Source organism: Oryza sativa, chromosome 4, assembly GCF_034140825.1.
Source record: "Oryza sativa Japonica Group chromosome 4, ASM3414082v1".
Lineage (NCBI taxonomy): Eukaryota > Viridiplantae > Streptophyta > Magnoliopsida > Poales > Poaceae > Oryza > Oryza sativa.
The window spans coordinates 21,432,280-21,449,863 of NC_089038.1; the positions used below are offsets into that span (position 1 = coordinate 21,432,280).

At 50.1% G+C, this 17,584-nt stretch overlaps 1 long non-coding RNA gene across 1 annotated transcript; it reads right to left on the bottom strand.

Annotated features, from left to right (window-relative positions):
• Positions 1–12,449: 12,449 nt before the first annotated feature.
• Positions 12,450–13,599, bottom strand: LOC112938801 (uncharacterized). The gene is made up of 3 exons (XR_003242124.2): positions 13,481–13,599; positions 13,254–13,363; positions 12,450–13,122 (listed from the first exon to the last, which is right to left on the bottom strand). It is a non-coding gene; the product is annotated as an uncharacterized lncRNA (long non-coding RNA).
• Between the last annotated feature and the right edge of the window lie 3,985 nt (positions 13,600–17,584).

Genomic DNA, 17,584 nt, shown 5'->3' on the forward strand with positions numbered 1-17,584 from the left:
CAGGCTTCAAAGAAAGGCTGTTGTTTTTGCGATTGATTTTATTTAAACTCTTTTCTGAAACAACTAAGGGAGTGCTTCTCAAACGACACGGATGAGACAGTGCGTCTCGTCCGGTCGGAGTATGCGCAATGTTTCAGTCTTTTGAATTGATCAAGATTGGCACCCGACCAACAGCTTTCAAACGGCCACCCGGGCCTGGCTGATCCCATCAGCCGCAGATTTTCCAAACATCAAACCCATTCCACAACAACAAATTTCACAAGGTAGTAGTCAAACAAAACTACGCTAGGAATCACCTCACATCCGCCCATGACCGTGGGCACGGCTGTTCGAACAGTTTTAATAACCTCTGCAGAGGGGGTACACTTTACCCACACGACATTACTAACCCGGATCATCTAGTCCGTGCAGAACGGCCACGACTAGAGACCTTAAGGCTTTCATGACAAGGCATTTCGAAAGCCAACATAGGTTCACCATATGCCAACGAGAGGGGTCCCAAACCAACACCAGATTAGGTCCCAGACCATACTGTGCCAGGAAGCCCAGGGGTCCTCCCCGACACCACCCCAGCGAATCCACATGTCTCTCAGCATCATGGCTCCCCCGATAAGCTAGTTACTCAGCCAGGGGTGTCCCATTCCACCCATGTGGTCGTACTTGTCTTATGTTCGGATGAAATTCCAAGGAAACGGTCCTTAAGTGCAAGAGCGGGAAACCGTACACCCGGTACGTTCCCCGGTCCACGGTTTTGGAAATTCATTTAGTTCGCAAGCACCGACCTAGGTGTCGGGTTTTCCAAGTCTTTTGTAAAACCCAAGTTTTACCCAAGATGTTTCTCAGATTTTAAGTTTGAAGGCGACCGTCGATACCCGTGCGGAGTGCACGATTACCGAGGCGCAACTAGGTGGGTACAAGGGAACATGGTATAAAAATTACAATGGAAGGGTCAAATGCAACAAATTAGGTAGGTCCGCCAATCTGCCTTGCAGACGAGACAAGCAGATTAAGTGCGATCCTATCAATGCATAATACTTTTCAAGAAATATAACTTAGTTCAAATATAGGCTCAAGATGTTCAAAGGTGGCTTGCCATGCTTGAGATCTTGAGCTTGATCCTCGAAATCCTCGCACTGCGGGTCTTCGGGCTCCGAAACTACACGCGAAACGGGACATCTCAACAAACGGCGAAAATAAAGCCCTATTAATGACCTTTAAGCGTGCCATCAGATAGATCTCGAGATTTGAGGAATTTTGGAAGTTGTACGGAGTCAAACGGACTTACGGTTGGGAAGATATTGAATTTCTAAGATTATTGGATTTTTGGTCTAAAGGAAAAGGATTTATTTAAATCCTTTTTGAAAAAGAAAAGAAAATAAAAGAAGGAGGGAGGGAAATTAGACTTCCCTCGGGTGGCTAGGGCGCGTCCCGAGAGAATGGGGCGGCTCGGCCGAGCTTAATGGGCCGGCCGGCCCAAGAAGGCGGCCCAAGGCGCGCGCGCGGGTGGGAGGGGAGAGAGAGAGCCGGTGGGCCGGGTCCATCCCGCGTGGTCCCGGGTGGGACCCGCTTGTCGGCGACTCCGCTCACCGTGAGCGAGGTGCACGCGGGGCGTGCTAGGGTTTGGGGAGGGGGGCGCGGCGCATGCGCGCGGTTCGCGGAGGACGCGGTGCGGCGGGCCCACGCGCAGCCTCACCGCTCGCGGTGGACCGCGCGCGCGAGGGGGCAGAGAGAAGCGGCGGACCGGGGTCTGCTTGACCCGGTCGCGGCCGAGGTGGCACCGACGTGGCGCCTACGTGGTTGCCACGCGGGCCGGCGGGAGGTAGACGACGACGCCGGCCAGAACGGACGGCGGACGACGGCGGCGAGCGGCGGAGCGAACCATGGCGATACAGGCGAAGGCGAGCACACCGGGATGTTGCACAGGACGAGGGGAGACGAGCCAACGGCTCGGATTTGCTGGAGGGAGCTCGACGGCGGCGGATTGCGGCGGCGGCAACCGGCGGCGAGGGAAGGGGGAAACGGCGATGAGGTCACGAGGGGCCGATTCCCGGCGGTGAGAGCATCTACGCGGCTACGGGAATCCGTTGCTAGTGTCGGCTTGGGCGGAGCTACGCCGAGCGAGGCCGGCGACGAGCGGGCGCTACGGAGCACGGGCGGCGACGGCGGCGAGCACACAGCAAGCGGCGGCAATGGTCGGGGCGGCGCCAGCTAGCTACGGGAAGGCTACACATGCTACTACCGAAAACTAAGGGGAGGAGATGGATCGAGGAGGGAGAACGGGGGAATGCACTACCGAGATGAGGCGGGGCGCTGTGACGAGAGGCCGACGGCACGGGAGTGATCTCTCCGGCCTCGGGCCGGGGAAGAGGAAGGAGAAGGTGCGTCCGGATTCCCCTTCCGCGTCCTAACACGCATCGGCTCCTCTGGCACACGCGATGGCGGTGACCGGCGAGAGAGACAGCAGTGGCGCGGGCGGGAAATGGGGAAGATTGGGAGGGGAAAGAGGAAGGGAGGCGCTTGGGTTTATAGGGCGGCGATGTCGGTTTGGAAACCGACCTTGGGCGGTCAAGGGAGCGAGCTGGCGCTCGTCGCTCGCGGCCAAAACGGCGACGGGAGGGGGGAGGATGACGCCGGCGGGAGGGAAAAGGGAAAAAGGGGGGAGAGAAAGAGGGCTTGCCTCCTTGCCGCTTTGGGGAAAAGGAGGAGGGAGAGAGGGCGACGCGGCAGAGGGGGGGAGCTCTGCCTCCGTCCCTTGGAGGCACGCGCGGGGAGAGGCGGGGCCGAGTCGATGACGACGGCGATGACGGCGGGGCGGTTTGGAGTGGAGCGGCGACACGGGCGGCAGACGAGGGGCAGGCGCGGCAGGTGCTGACGGCGGCGGCGACTGGCCGGTCGGCCACCACGGCGCGCGCGCGCGCGGGCGGCGCGACGATTTTGGCGGCATCAGCGGGAAGCGGCTACGAGAGCGGGAGGGAGGGCTCGGCGCGGCTTACGACAGAGCGGGGAGAGAGAGAGAGAGAGAGAGAGAGCCGGGGAGGGAGGGGGGAGATGGGCCGAGAGGGATTCGGTCCATCGAACCCGAGGGAGGCGAAATAGACTTTTGCGGAGGGATTTGATTTGGGAAGGATTTGGATTCGGGATTGAACTCGACGATAGATCGGGGATTTGAGATCTGAGATGGCACGGACACTAGACAACAAGCAAGGAAACGGATTTCGCAATTAGGGTTTTTAAGAGATAATTTTCCCGCTAGGCGCCACGACGGAACGGGCGCTACAACCAAACCTGTCAAAACCATGCGACCAGTGAGGATTCAAGCCTGAGACGTCAAGATTAGTTGGGGGGAAGCCTCCATGGCGAAGACTATGGAGCAAAGACGGCGAAGGGCGAAGAATCGCGCGGGTACCTCGCAAAGCCAAAGGCCTCCTGGGCGAAGGATGTAGGACGAAGGGTGTATGTTGAAGGGAGACGACTTCACCATAGCAAGTTTGGCCTCACGAAGGCCCATGAGGCCATCCAAGCCTATCAAGCCCAGTGGCCATTGGGCCAGCGATCGCCTGACGGCCCATAAGGAGCCCATGTACCTCAATTACACTGTATACCCATGTAAATGTCCCTTTCATAAGGGCAACCATGTAAATTCCCCTGTATAACCTAAACCCTAGTAGTAAGAACCTGTAATGAGGCTATAAATAGCCTCCTAGGGCCATGTAACAGGGGGATCCCAAGAAAAATTCTCAATTCAATACACTTTACTTCTTTTCCAACCACTGTTGAGTAACCACGTCTTTCGACGTATGCAGTTGTCGTTTTGACAACAAAAAGTTTTAGAGGTGATATGTAAAAACTACGATGGGAGTAGGTAGGTGGCGGATTAACTGTCACCACCATTGGAGTCTTCTTAAAAAAGTATAGATGCTTCTATATATGACTTCTTACCTGATTTGTTGTTTTCTTAATTAATTAGGAATGCTAGCATGGAGGGTATAAATTATCAGCAACAAATCGAAGGGTATCGATGAATAGGATAACCAGATTTATCGGAATTCTATCAGTTGTTTGGGAGACTCCCATGCATGCGGACTTAACAAGCCCAAAAGGTTAACAGTAGAATTAAGTTTATCCACTACTACAGAAACCCTCATAAATATTTTTCCATAAGTACTGGTTATAAGATACAACTGGCACCTATAGTAACCAGCACCTATAGTTGGTCTGGACAACAGTTGGACATCGGTAGATATACCTATAAGTATCGATTTATGTAGACAAACTGGTAACAAAACTAGTACCTATTATTGGACCACACTAATGGTCCACCAACACTTTCGGAAGGTGGTCCTACTTATAGGCACGGCTTTTTTTTTTCCTCAAAGCTACGTGACATGTACAAGTGTTTGATCCAATGCTATGCTCTAATGTATCCAATGCTATGCTCTAATGTGGTGATAAAGAACTAGGTTAGAAAGGGCGCACTGTTGTGCATATGTACAGGCGCAGCCACAGCTGCTGATGATTTTGGGGCACTGAAATGATGACTTCCCTAGACTCTTGGGGTTGGGAGACATTGGGAATTCAGTTGCCTCCTATTGGATGCTATGATATGTTTTGTATTGCTTTGCTAGGAGCGTTGCGAATCCATAGACGGCGCAACGTGTGTCATGTCTAACTACTTCTTGATTGGTGCCTCATGGCTTACCTAATCAGGTATCACGCGTAGAGCACGTACTGCTGGTTGCGTCCTGATGGGTCCTCTAGTTCTACGTCCTGATGATGAGTATGGGTCTCTCCAGAGATGCAAAGGAGTTTGGTTCTGCTCAATCGGACGATTGGACTGATCTTGTAGCTGTTTCTATCTTTGGTTGTTTTCTAACTACATGAATTCGAGTGGCAACTTTTAGGGTTATCTGGAAGCAAATTAAGGGAAAGGAGAAAATAGAAAAATCGATGTTGTGGGTTTGGGCCATCGAGGGTGTCTCTCATCTCTGTCTAGCCAGCGAAGTACTAGCATGGAGAGGAGAAAACCCGAGCGAGCTCAGTGGCTCTAGTCCATCTCGCTGATCGGTGGCGCTCCTTCGCACGCACTGCTCATTGGCCACCACCACCAATCACTGGGATGTGTCGCCAATATTGATTCTAGATCCAAAATGAAAAGGAAAATTCAAGTGAAAGAGAGTAAATGGTTGGTCGGTAAAAAAAAGTAGAATATATACGTTGAGCAAGATGAGTTTGTAAAAGAAATACTCCGATAAAGATGGGTGGAAGAAGGAAGTAGGGCGGGGGAGGGGGTGGTGACTTGCTATCATTGGGGTAAATCGTGTACTCCAAATGGTGGGTAGGGTGGAGGCAGAGAGAAGTAGTTTGATTGAAGTAAATCGTTTACTCTGAAAATGGTGGGTAGGGTGCAGGCTGCATGCGTGGGCGTTAAATTTTTTTTCCGGGACTTTGGGTAGAGTGTAATCCGTTTATTGAACCGCTTGGTTTTTTTGCTAGTTTATCTTAGGGTTATGGTCCGTGCTTTGCACCTGCCTGGGAAGAGCTAGCATACAAACGACTACGGCTACAATCCGAGCCGGCCCACCATGCCAATGGTGCAGCCCAGACACGGCCCGACTGTCGAGCCGAGCCAGCAAGGGCACAACCCCTGTCGGGCCATGCCGTGCTTGGACCGGACCGCGGGCCGCAGGTCATATGGCCATCTATAGTTCTGGGGAGCAAGAGGGATTCAGAAGCGATACGGGGAGGGAGCAATCTAGCGACAGGGGCGGAGCTAGAACAAAACGAAGGGGGTTCCACTTGCTTGCTTTACTTTGGTTTGAATCAAATTTAGCTTGATACGAGTGTCTAAGTTTAAACTGACGGGGTATATATGGTGGGACGACAGAAACACTACAACTTTTTGAAGTAAGCAAAGACAAAGATAAAGATAAAATAAAGATTTAGTTGAGAATTACAAATGAACATTTGTAAAGGGATCTAATAACGAGGGACAGCGTTACTTTTGAGTCATGTGAATGGAGCTTCTGAATTTCATACTCCTCCAATTGCACACAGTCACAAACCAGTGACGATATGTCGATAACTCGAGACAAAACCATAACTTACCATGCATGCTCTAGCGGAGCAAAGCAACCAACTTTCACAAGGTCAGCTGCCCCACCAGGCACCAGCCAACCTTCAAATCCAAAATACGTCGTACGTGTGTGGTACGTACGCAGGGTTTGATTGGTGGTGAGAATTGGGTGGATACATTTATCTTCTCGGTTGAATTTGCTTGATCCAGTGTTGAAATTGCACGATTTCCGGTTAGCAATCTCTGAGTTTTCTGTACCGGCTGGTTGCTTGTTGATATGGTGGTTTTCTAAGTTCTAAATGGCAGTGTTATTATATTTAAGCAAAAGACAATAATAAGTGCTTAATTTCAACTCAAGCTCATACTCTTCTTTCAAGGATCTCGCACTCTCGTATAACTGCAAACCTCTCACGTAAGCCTTGAGTACGATGCAATAGTTTAGCACTATTTTTGTGCTTCTGTGTCCAACACTCATCGTAACAAACAATTGTTCAGTGTAGACAGGTCAATATATGCAGGTCGTCATACAAATATCTAACATTACCATATAAATGGTAACAGAACGTGGTACTTGTGTCGACTAATCCAGACTAATAGGAAACCTCACCCAAAAAATGAGGAAAATTGAAATGCTTTTTGGTTAAGTATGTAACCAATCACAGAGCATATAAAAAAACCATCGCAGTTGGGAGGTAATTCATAAAGAAATAATACCATCCCGATTATAAAAGGGCAAAATTAAGGTATCTTGCAAGCTATATCATTGCAGGAGATGATATCACACATCAATTGACAATACATGGAGAGATACACATCAATAAAGCATGCCAACTAGTCTCTTGCTACTACACTTTATCCAGAGATTGCAGGGTTACTAATAGATAGTAGGATGCACAATGGATAAAACAAAACGCTACAACCAAGTCCAAACTTATGACATTAACAATACAAGCATACCTCTTATAGTCTATTTAGATACTAATGAAAAACGGACTATGGGCCTATTTAGTTCGTGAAAAGAAAATTTTTGGATGTCACATCGGATATTTGACTGGATGTCGGAATGGGTTTTTGGACACAAATAAAAAAACTAATTTCATAACTCGCTTGGAAACCGTGAGACAAATCTTTCGAGCCTAATTAATCCGTCATTACCGCATGTGGGTTACTGTAGCACTTATGACTAATCATGGACTAATTAGGCTCAAAATATTCATCTCGCGATTCCCCCTCTAACTGTGCAATTAGTTTTTTTAATATATATATTTAATGCTCCATACATGTGTCCAAAGATTCGATGTGATGTTTTTAGGAAAAATTTTTGGGGAACTAAACCAGGCCTAAGGGAATCTTCTTGGAAGCAAAGCAAGTCCCACAATAATTCAGGCTGTGTTTAGATCTAGGGGTATAAAGTTTTGGCGTGTCACATCAGATATACGGATATATTTGAAGTATTAAACGTAGTCTAATAACGAAACAAATTATAGAATCCGCCTGTAAACCTCGAGACAAATTTATTAAGCCTAATTAATCTGTCATTAGTAACTGTTTACTTTAGCACCACATTGTCAAATCATGGCACAATTAGGCTTAAAAGATTCATCTCGCAAATTTACACGCAATTTGTGTAGTTAGTTATTTTTTTCGTCTATATTTAATACTCCATGCATGTGTCCAAACATTCAATGTAACATGGTGTAAAATTTTGTCAGGGGATCTAAACAGGGTCTAGTTCAGAACACTGACTCAATGAAAGTGCCGTCATTAGTGATGTGACATTTTGACCTGTGCTTGATCATTCGCAGTTTCTTTTTGCCACCATTGCCGTTGCCGTTGCCACTGCAATCGCTGCTTGCAATTCTGTTGCCTTTGCCACCGTTGGCACTGCCCTGGTGGGTACGTGGCACCACCTCCACACCGGTTATGATACCAAACGTCTGGTCAATGAAATCATCGCCTTAGTAGCTAGTTATCGTCGTATTGAAGAACCTCGCAATGCAGAACCTGCCCGAGCCAATGTTCACAAGCTGAGGCCCCTGCAGTAGAACCCAGTCCTCATCGGGTGGGTCGAACTCCTTCCAGGCGCCAACCAGCCGCGGCCTGGAGTCGAGGTCGGAGAGATCGGCGGCAGCCAGGTGGTGCTTGGCAGTGAAGCCGAACCAGAGACCGAGCTTCGGCACGTACTCGATCTTGCCGTACAAGGGCAGCATCCACTTCCCAACCGGGCTCCATGTGTGCGTCGCGATGTCCATGCAGTAGGTGCCAACGTCCTCCACTGATATCAAGATCTGGGTGCCACCACCGACCACCACGTAGGCGGTGATGTCGTGGCAGAACTTCTTCCACATCGGGTCACGCAGGTAGGGCGGCGGTGGCAGCGGTCGGCAATTCCAGGACTTGAACGACGATTTCTTGGGCTGCTGGTGGCCGTAGGTGTACGCCTCAAACTGGTCGCTCGTCTGGTGATCTTTGTAGCCGCGCAGCTCCATATTGGGGCTTCTCTCCATGACGAAGAGGGTGCCGACGCAGTCCTCATCGTACTCCTCCTCGTCCGTTAGAAAGTCGGCCTTGTTCTGACCGATGGCTGCGTTGGGGATGAAGAGGGAGAGGGGATCCTCCTTTGGTTTGTGGAGGCTGGCCATGGTCGCGACGTGCCGCGTCTCGGCGTCGAAGAGGAAGGCGCGCCCGGACTGGTCCGCGCACAGCACCTTGCTCTCTGTGAGCGGGAGGCATCGGATGCTCCTCCTCTGGTCGTCGTCCTTGGGTGAAGCTCAGAACGTGATGATCGGGTCGGGAAGATGAATCCTCTCCATCTTTGACGCTGATCCTTTTCCGTTTAGTGGTGGTGGTCCTGGGTTAAAGAATTTCTGGCGCGCTAGGTCGATGCGGCGCAGAGACCTCAAGCCAAGGATGCGGCTGTCCATAATCACATTCAGGAAGCGCCGCGAGAGGCTCATCGTCGATTCGTCGATCCACAAACTTCAAAGGAAAACAAAAATCATCAGAAAATATCAGTAAGAATGTAGCGCCCGTTCCGTCGTGGCGCCTAGCGGGAAAATTATCTCTTAAAACCCTATCTGCGAAATTTGTTTCTTTGCTTGTTGTCTAGTGTCCGTGCCTCCTCAGATCTCAAATCCCCAATCTATCGCCGAGTTCAATCCCGAATCCAAATCCTTCCCAAATCAATTCCTCCGCAAAAGTCTAATTTGCCTCCCCCGGGTTCGATGGGCCGAATTTCTCTCGGCCCATTTCCCCCTCCCTCCCCGGCGCCCTCTCTCTCTCTCTCTCTCTCCCTCCCTCCCCCGCTCTGCCCGCGCGCCGCGCGCGCGTGCGCGTGAGCCGCGCCGAGCCGAGCCCTCCCTCTCCGCTCCCTCGCTCTGCCCGCGCGTGCGCGAGAGCCGCGTGGTCGCCGCCCGTGCCGCGCCTGCGCCGTCTGCGCCGCCCAGCCCCGCTGCCCTGCCGCGTAGCCGCTCGGCCCCGTGAGCCAGCGCGCGTGCCCGAGCCGCGCCGCTCAAACCGCCGCGCCGCCCGTTGTTTCCCGCGCGCGCGTGCCGTGGTGGCCGACCGCCTGGACGCCGCCGCCGTCAGCCTCTGCCGCGCCTGCCCGCGCCTGCCGCCCGTGTCGTCGCCCCGCTCCAAACCGCCCCGCCGTCATCGCCGTCGTCATCGCCCGGCCCCCGCCACTCCGCGCGCAAGCTGCCAAGGGATGGAGGCAGAGCTCCTCCTCCCTCTGCCGCGTCACCCCCGCTCCCTCCTCCTTTTCCCGAAGAGGCAAGGGGACAAGCCCCCTTTTCTCTCCCTCTTTTCCCCTTTTTCCCTCCCGCCGGCGTCATCCTCCTCCCTCCTCCCTGTCGCCGCTTTGGCCGCGACCGCCGAGCGCTAGCCCTCTCCTTTGACCGCCCTAAGTCGGTTCCCAAACCGACATTGCCATCCTATAAACCCGAGCTCCCCCCTTTCCTTTCCTCTCCCATTCACCTCCACGCCATTGCCGCCGCCTCCCGTGCTCTGTTCGCCGTCGCCGTTCGTCGTTGCGCGTGTCGAAGGAGCCGGCACGAGCAAGGACGCAGAAGGGGACTCCGGGCGCGCCCTCTTCTTCCTCTTCCCCGGCCCGAGGCCGGAGAGATTACTCCCGCGCCGTCGGCCTCTCGTCATGCGCCCCGTCCCGCACGGTAGTGCATCTCCCCGTTCTCCCTCCTCGTTTCATCTCCTCCCCTTAGACTCGGGTAGTAGCACGAGTAGCCTCCCCGTAGCTAGCCGGCGTCGCCCCGACCGTTGCCGCCGCTCGCCGTGTGCTCGCCGCCGTCGCCGCCCGAGCTCGGAAGCGCCGCTCGTCGCCAGCCTCGCTCGGCGCAGCTCCGCCCAATCCAACGCTAGCATCGTATTCCCGTAGCCGCGTAGATGCTCTCGCCACCGGGAATCGGCCCCTCGTAACCTCGTCGCCGTTTCCCTCTTCCCTCCCCGCCGGTTGCCGCCGCCGCGATCCGCCGCCGACGCACTCCCTCCGGCGAATCCGAGCCGTTGGCTCGTCTCCCCTCGTCTCGTGCAACCACCCGGTGTGCTCGCTTTCGCCTGTATCGCCGTGGTTTGCTCCGCCGCTCGCCGCTGTCGTCCGCCGTCCATTCCGGCCGGCGTCGTCGTCTACCTCCCGCCGGCCCGCGTGGCTGCCACGTAGGCGCCACGTCGGCGCCACCTCGGCCGCGACCGGATCGTCTGACCTGGCCAGCCGCTCCCTCCGTTTTTCCCCCCCGTGCGCATGGTCCGCGGTGAGCCGTGAGGCTGCGCGTGGGCCCGCCGCACCGCATCCCCCGCAAACCGCACGCGTGCACCGCGTCTCCCTCCCCGAACCCTAGGGCGTGCCGCGTACTCCCTCCGCACGGTGAACCGTGTCGCCGACAAGCGGGTCCCACCCGGGACCACGCGGGATGGACCCGGCCCACCGGCTCTCTCTCCCCTCCCTGCCCGCGCGCGCGCCTTGGGCCGCCTTTTGGGCCGGCCGGCCCATTTAGCTCGGCCGAGCCGCCCCTTTTCTCTCGGGCCGCGCCCTCGCCGCTCGAGGGAAGTCTAATTTTCCCCCTCCTTCATTTCCTCTCTTTTCTTTTTCAAAAAGGATTTAATTAAATCCTTTTCCTTTAGACCAAAAATCCAATAATCATAAAAATTCAATATCTTCCCAACCGTAAATCCGTTTGACTCCGTTCAACTTCCAAAATTCCTCAAATCTCGAGATCTATCTAATGGCACGCTTAAAGGTCATTAATAGGGCTTTATTTTCGCCGTTTGTTGAGTTGTCCCGTTTTGCGCGTAGTTTCGGAGCCCGAAGACCCGCAGTACGAGGATTTCGAGGATCAAGCTCCAGATCTCGAGCAAGGCAAGCCACCTTTGAACATCTTGAGCCTATATTTGAATTTAATTATGTTGCTTGAAAAATATTATGCATTGATAGGATCGCACTTAATCTGTTTGTCCCGTCTGCAAGGCAGATTGGCGGACCTACCTAGTTTGTTGCATTTGATCCTTCCTTTGTTAATTGTTATACCATGTTCCCTTGTAACCACCCAGTTGCGCCTCGGAAATCGTGCACTCTGCACGTGTATCGACGGCCGCCTTCAAACTTAAAATCTGAAAAAAAAAACTTCTTGGGTAAAACTTGGGTTTTACAAAAAGACTTGGAAAACCCAACACCTGGGTCGGTGCTTGCGAACTAAATGAATTTTTTCAAAACCGCGGACCGGGGAACGTACCGGGTGTACGGTTTCTCGCTCTTGCACTTAAGGACCGTTTCCTTAGAATTTCATCCGAACATAAGACAAGTACGACCACATGGGTGGAATGGGACACCCCTGGCTGAGTAACTAGCTTATCAGGGGAGCCTTGATGCCGAGAGACATGTGGATTCGCCGGGGTGGTGTCGGGGAGGACCCCTGGGCTTCCTAGCACAGTATGGTCTGGGACCTAACCTGTTGTTGGTCTGGGACCCCTCTCGTCGGCATATGGTAAACCTGTGTCGGCTTTGGAAATGCCTTGTCATGAAAGCTTGGAGGTCTCCCGACGTGGCTGATCCCCACGGGCTGGGTGATCCGGGTTAGTAATGTCGTGTGGGTAAAGTGTACCCCCTCTGCAGAGGTTAACAAACTGTTCGAACAGCCATGCCCACGGTCATGGGTGGATGTGAGGTGATTCCTAGCGTAGTTTTGTTTGACTACTGTTTGTGAAATTGCTGTTGTGGAAAGGAGATCGATGTTTGGAAAAATCTGCAACTGATGGGATCAGCTAGGCCCGGGTGGCCGTTTGAAAGCTGTTGGCCGGGTGCCAATCTTGATCTATTTTAAAGATTGATACATTGCACATACTCCGACCGGACGAGACGCACTGTCTTAACCGTGTCGTTTGAGAAGCACTCACTTAGTTGATTTTTTTTAAAAGAGTTCAAATAAAATAAATTGCAAAAACAACAGTCCTTCCCTTGAAGCCTGCATTAAACACTATTTCCCATGGCTTGCTGAGTACTCCTGTACTCACCCTTGCTCTATATAAATAATCCCCCCCAGTTGCTGAAGAAGATGAAGCGGATCTCGCTGACGAGGAGTTTTTCCAGGAGCAAGCCGGCTACGATGAGTTTTAGGGTTTCGGCCTAGTTCCCAAGTCGCGCCTGTGTTGTTTGGCCCAAGTCTTGGCTTCCGCTTCCCTTTTATAATGCAGTTGTGAGCTTGGGATCTGTCCGCAGCCCAACATGACTGTACTCCTACTCTATAATAAAGAGACCTCTGTTGTTGTGATATTCCGTCTTCCTGTGATACCAGCACTGTTTCCTGGGACTGGTATCGATTAACAGGTTAATTTAGAGCGTCACGGGCTAGTTCCGGTCGGTACTAGTTCGGGGCGTGACAAAGAACGAGAGGGAAAAAAAAAAGAAAGAACAGACAATCTCCGCGATTTGGGTATGGTACTAGCTAGCAAGATTAGATTGTGGGGAAGAAAGAGTACCAGCACGTAGCAGCAACAAACCGATTCGATCTGCTTTGCGGTAAATCCAGGGAGCGTCCGGCCTGCTGCAGGATAAAGATGGTATCACAACTTCACAAGTTGTGCAAATATCAAAGATGAACAACGAGAAAATGAAGAATAAATTGGCTTTCCAACGGAGAGGATAAAGATACAATCAGATGTAGCAGCAGCGGACCTGGGGCGCTCGGTTGGAAGGGGCACGGCGTAGCTCCCCAGTGCCCGGCCGGAGAAGGAGATGGGGATGGATTTCTAGGTCTGGACGTCTGGAGTTTGGACGCCTCGGGACTATATAGTAAAAAACACAGATAAGGTCATCAGATGTAGTAAAATAAGAAGAGGGAAATTAAGATTCAATGAAAACGAGAGGTGGCCTTTGCGAAATTGTGAGCAAGAAGAGAGTACCTGTAACCTGTCACTACTACTACTACGTACGAGCACAGCACCACGCAGCAGCAAATTAAACCGAATCGAGCAGCAAGCAAAGGCCGTGGCTCTCACCGGTGGCCGGCGGCAAGGATGGCGGCGCGGAAGGGGCGAGGGAGATGGGTATAAACGAACGAACACGTTGTCCGTGGGGCCGCCCGAGTGGGCCTGGGCTAAGTAGGTTAAAGGAAACGGCTTCATGGGCCTTTTTTTTTTTTTCTGGTTTCTTAGGGTGGTGGTCCGTACTTTTCTAACCTGGTTGGGAAGAACAGATAAACGACTAGTATATATGCTTTTGAAGTGTACTGGAGATACGTTGAAACAAAAAGGCAACAGAACTAACTATATAGTGATATCAGTCTAGTTATTGCCAAGAGCTGAATGCTGATATGCCAACTTGGCTCAGAGCAATCTTTTGCTATTCTAAATTTCTAATCTGTACTGCCAATGATGTCTTATTTTCTTTGTACGTTTCCATTAGCTGTGGAGCTAGGCAGGTTAAATGTACGAGTAATAACTGACTAATTATTGTGTTATGTGGGACAGATCCACAAGTGAATATATAGCTGAGCTACATATAGTTAGTACCCCCAACCATGCAAGAGATTGAGACATTGGCATGTAACAAAAACGACGACAATTCTCGAGCCAATTGCTGTGCGATATGAAATCGTGATCGATGTTGGCGCAAGCACAAACCGCTTGGGTTTTTTTTTTCTGGGGGAGGGGGGGGGGGGCAGAAATAATGATCAGCATGACTTTATCCTACAGTACTCCTGGGCATGGAAGACGTCGGAAATTCAGTTGCCCTCGATCGGATGCCATGCTGCTTGGCGTTGCTCTGCTTGGAGCGCCGCGCTTCAACAGACAGCACAGCTTGTGCAACGTCTACTGCTTCCTGGGTGTTTCAGCTCAGCTTACCTGCTCGTGCATCACACGCAGAGCACTGCTAGTTACGTAGAATCTGTAGTTCGCTGTCTGATTCTAGCGGAGTATGGCTCCCTCTAGAGATGATGAAGACTCTAGCTCTGCTTGGGGATGATTGGATCATTGGACTGATCTGATGGTTTGTTCTATCTTTAGCTGTATTTTGACTGTTATGTTTCTCCTGTTGAGTTTACACGACGGAGAAAATAACAAGAGAGACGTTGAAATGGGAAAAAAACTAATAAAGCAAGTTAAGTGAAATTAATTTGACCAACAACTTTTACCCTGATATGGTAGTAAAAATGAACCTTTTCTCTTGAACAATTTTATTTTTCTAAAAAGAAGTACTGAACAAATTAGCCGATATGTCCATTTGTTCTCGCTCATTTGTTACATTCCAGCTTTTTTTTATTACTATGCATAAGAACAGCGTGCAATAATTGTGCTACCCATATGTAATATAAACCAACCTAAGCCACCAACAAGGAAACCGAGAGCTTGGAATATATTTGGGCCTGTTCAGCAAGCTGGCTGCGGCTGCGGCTGCGCCGCCGCGTGCGTGTGGCATTGTTGGTGCCGTCTGTGCCGCAGCCGTAAAACAGGCAGCTGAACAAACCCATATATAGTATACTCCTCAAATTTACACCAACAGCAAGGAAGCATGCAAGTTTGGTATGAGAAGCATCAGGAGCTCCATTACGCCGTGTGCTTGTTTAGGTTCTCGTGATCACGGAAGCAAGTGAGCTGCGGAAAGCATGAACACAACCGCCGAACATCTTCCAGCGTCTTCTGAACCCTGACAGACAGCAGTGCTGAGAGCTAAGCATCTGAGCTTCGACTTGACCCAAATGTCCATCCTTTCTGCTACTCCATCAGCTGCTATAGTCCTGATCAGTCGCAGCCGTGTTCTATCCTCCCATTCCAGTTATAGCCTACAGGCGAGATGACAATTTAATTTGGCTAAAGCTGGAGACAATGCACCAAACCATTATAACAAACTTTTTATCTTCAAGGGAGCAACTTTTTACTTGTTTTCTTTTTTGGCAGTCAATCTCTTCCTTAATTTGACTTCTGATCGACGATCGAGAGGAGACAAAGTTAGCCACTGTAGGTAGGTAAGCAAAAACAAAAGCTCGTCGTCTAAAAATGATTGCAGTTTTAGTTTAAAGATTTATAATTAAAAAGTTGTATTTTTAGAATAGGTCTACTTGACCTGTTTAATACTATATTATCTTTTTTTAAAATCAAAGGTGTTTTTGATTATTATTCTATGATGAACAATTGGGCATTGGAGATTATTGGTTTTGTTATTTGGAATTTATTCACGAAGTGGTTTTGGAGATGATTGGATTTACAGGTGAATCATAGATACTGTTATTTCATGTGACCGGTCAAACCGGGCAGTGGTTGCCGGTCAGACCGGCGTGTATTGCGCGGTCTGACCAGCCGACGCTGTGTCAATTTCGGTTTCGGGTTGTTTATTTGGATATCCGTGATTATTTTATGATTATGGCTTCTAGATGGATACTATACGTATGTAATACTGTTGTTTGCTACTAATGAGTTAAGTTGGAGATAGCTTGGTCTCGGAATATGGTTTCTTTGTTTGTTCCATGTGTAGGTGACTCGATGTCTCGGGAGAGTATTTGCGGTGATGGACCGGGAGTCGGCTTGGGGATAAGACGATGTTCGTGGTGGTCAGAGATCATGCGGGATACTAAGGCTAGAGTTGATGCACGTGGTTAATGGAGGTTCCATATGGCATACAATGGAGTTATTGTGTGCGTATGGGATGTGGAGTCGAATTTGGAAGGAGTCCAAATTTGGTACGATTGGTTATGTAAAGTTTCTTTCTTGTACTAGAGGGTTTCCTAAGGTGTTTAAGACTCCTAGTATGAGTTTGGTTCGTGGCTTTAGGCTGCCTACCTCGGGTATAAATAGAGGGGGAGCGTGAGGCTTCCCTATATCGCTTTTGTATCGCTTTTGAGAGCAATTGAGTTGAGTTTTGAGTTAGGGTTTCGAGTTTAGTCGAAATTTTTGTAAGGAGTGCTGTTGGTGCACTTTGTAAACATAGAGAGAAGTAATAAAGTCGTAATCCACTTTAAGAGTTCTTAGATTTGTGTTTCATCGGGTTTCGGCGGTCTAACCGACTATATATCGGCAGTTAGACCGGCGGCACGCGGCGGTCCGACCGGCGGCATACGGGCGGTCTGACCGGCGGCGGCGACAGGCGCGGCAGGCATCTCGGCGGTTCGACCAATCGATCTACATCGGTCAGACCGACGTGTTCCAGGTGGTCAGACCGGCGCAACAACTTCGGTCAGACCGTGATCCGTCGATTTCGAGGGTAACTTTTATTTCCGCTAAAAGTTTTCGGTTTTTGGGTATACCAACCATTCACCCCCTCTGGTTGGTTTAGTTCTTGCTATTCGATCCTACGTTTTTATTATCGTTTTATCCATCCAACTAGTACTATACTGCCATGTAAAGATAACCATTCATTGATTTAAGACTGTCTGTGTGAGTTGCATCTTATTTTTTAAGTTTAGCATACAATTATGCGAATTATGTTTGGTTCTTTTTTACCTTTTCTTAAAATTTCAACATTGACATTTAATTTGGACTGCTAACAGTAAAATTATGAACGTCTAGGCTAAAATTATATTTCTTTGTTTCAGTCAAGTATATTTGATATATAAGGGTGTGTTTGTTTCTTTGCCAAACTCAAGCGTACCAAAACATTGATGTTGCCAATAAGAAAAAAGGTATTGCCAATATTTTTGGTTTAGCTGATTTTGTCAAGCACATAGTAACACTCTTGCGGAGCAAACCAAATAATAGCCTAACCTTTCTTGCCAATTTTTCTTTTGTAGCAATATCCAAACATGCAACTTGACTAAAATTTTGGCAATAGAGAATTGTTGCCATTGACAAAAGTTGGCAAGCGTAAACCTCAAATAAACCAATTAAACAGGTTCATCCGCCACAATCATTAAAGTTGTCCAATAATATAAGTAAATGTTGTTTGATGGCAGACAACACTACATATGTTGTGCTATACCGTGGCCATAAAAGGCAGTAGAAAATGATGGGCCAGCAAAAAGATAAAGAAGAATGGGTTTATCTAGCTAAGTGATGAAGTGGAGAACTACCTAG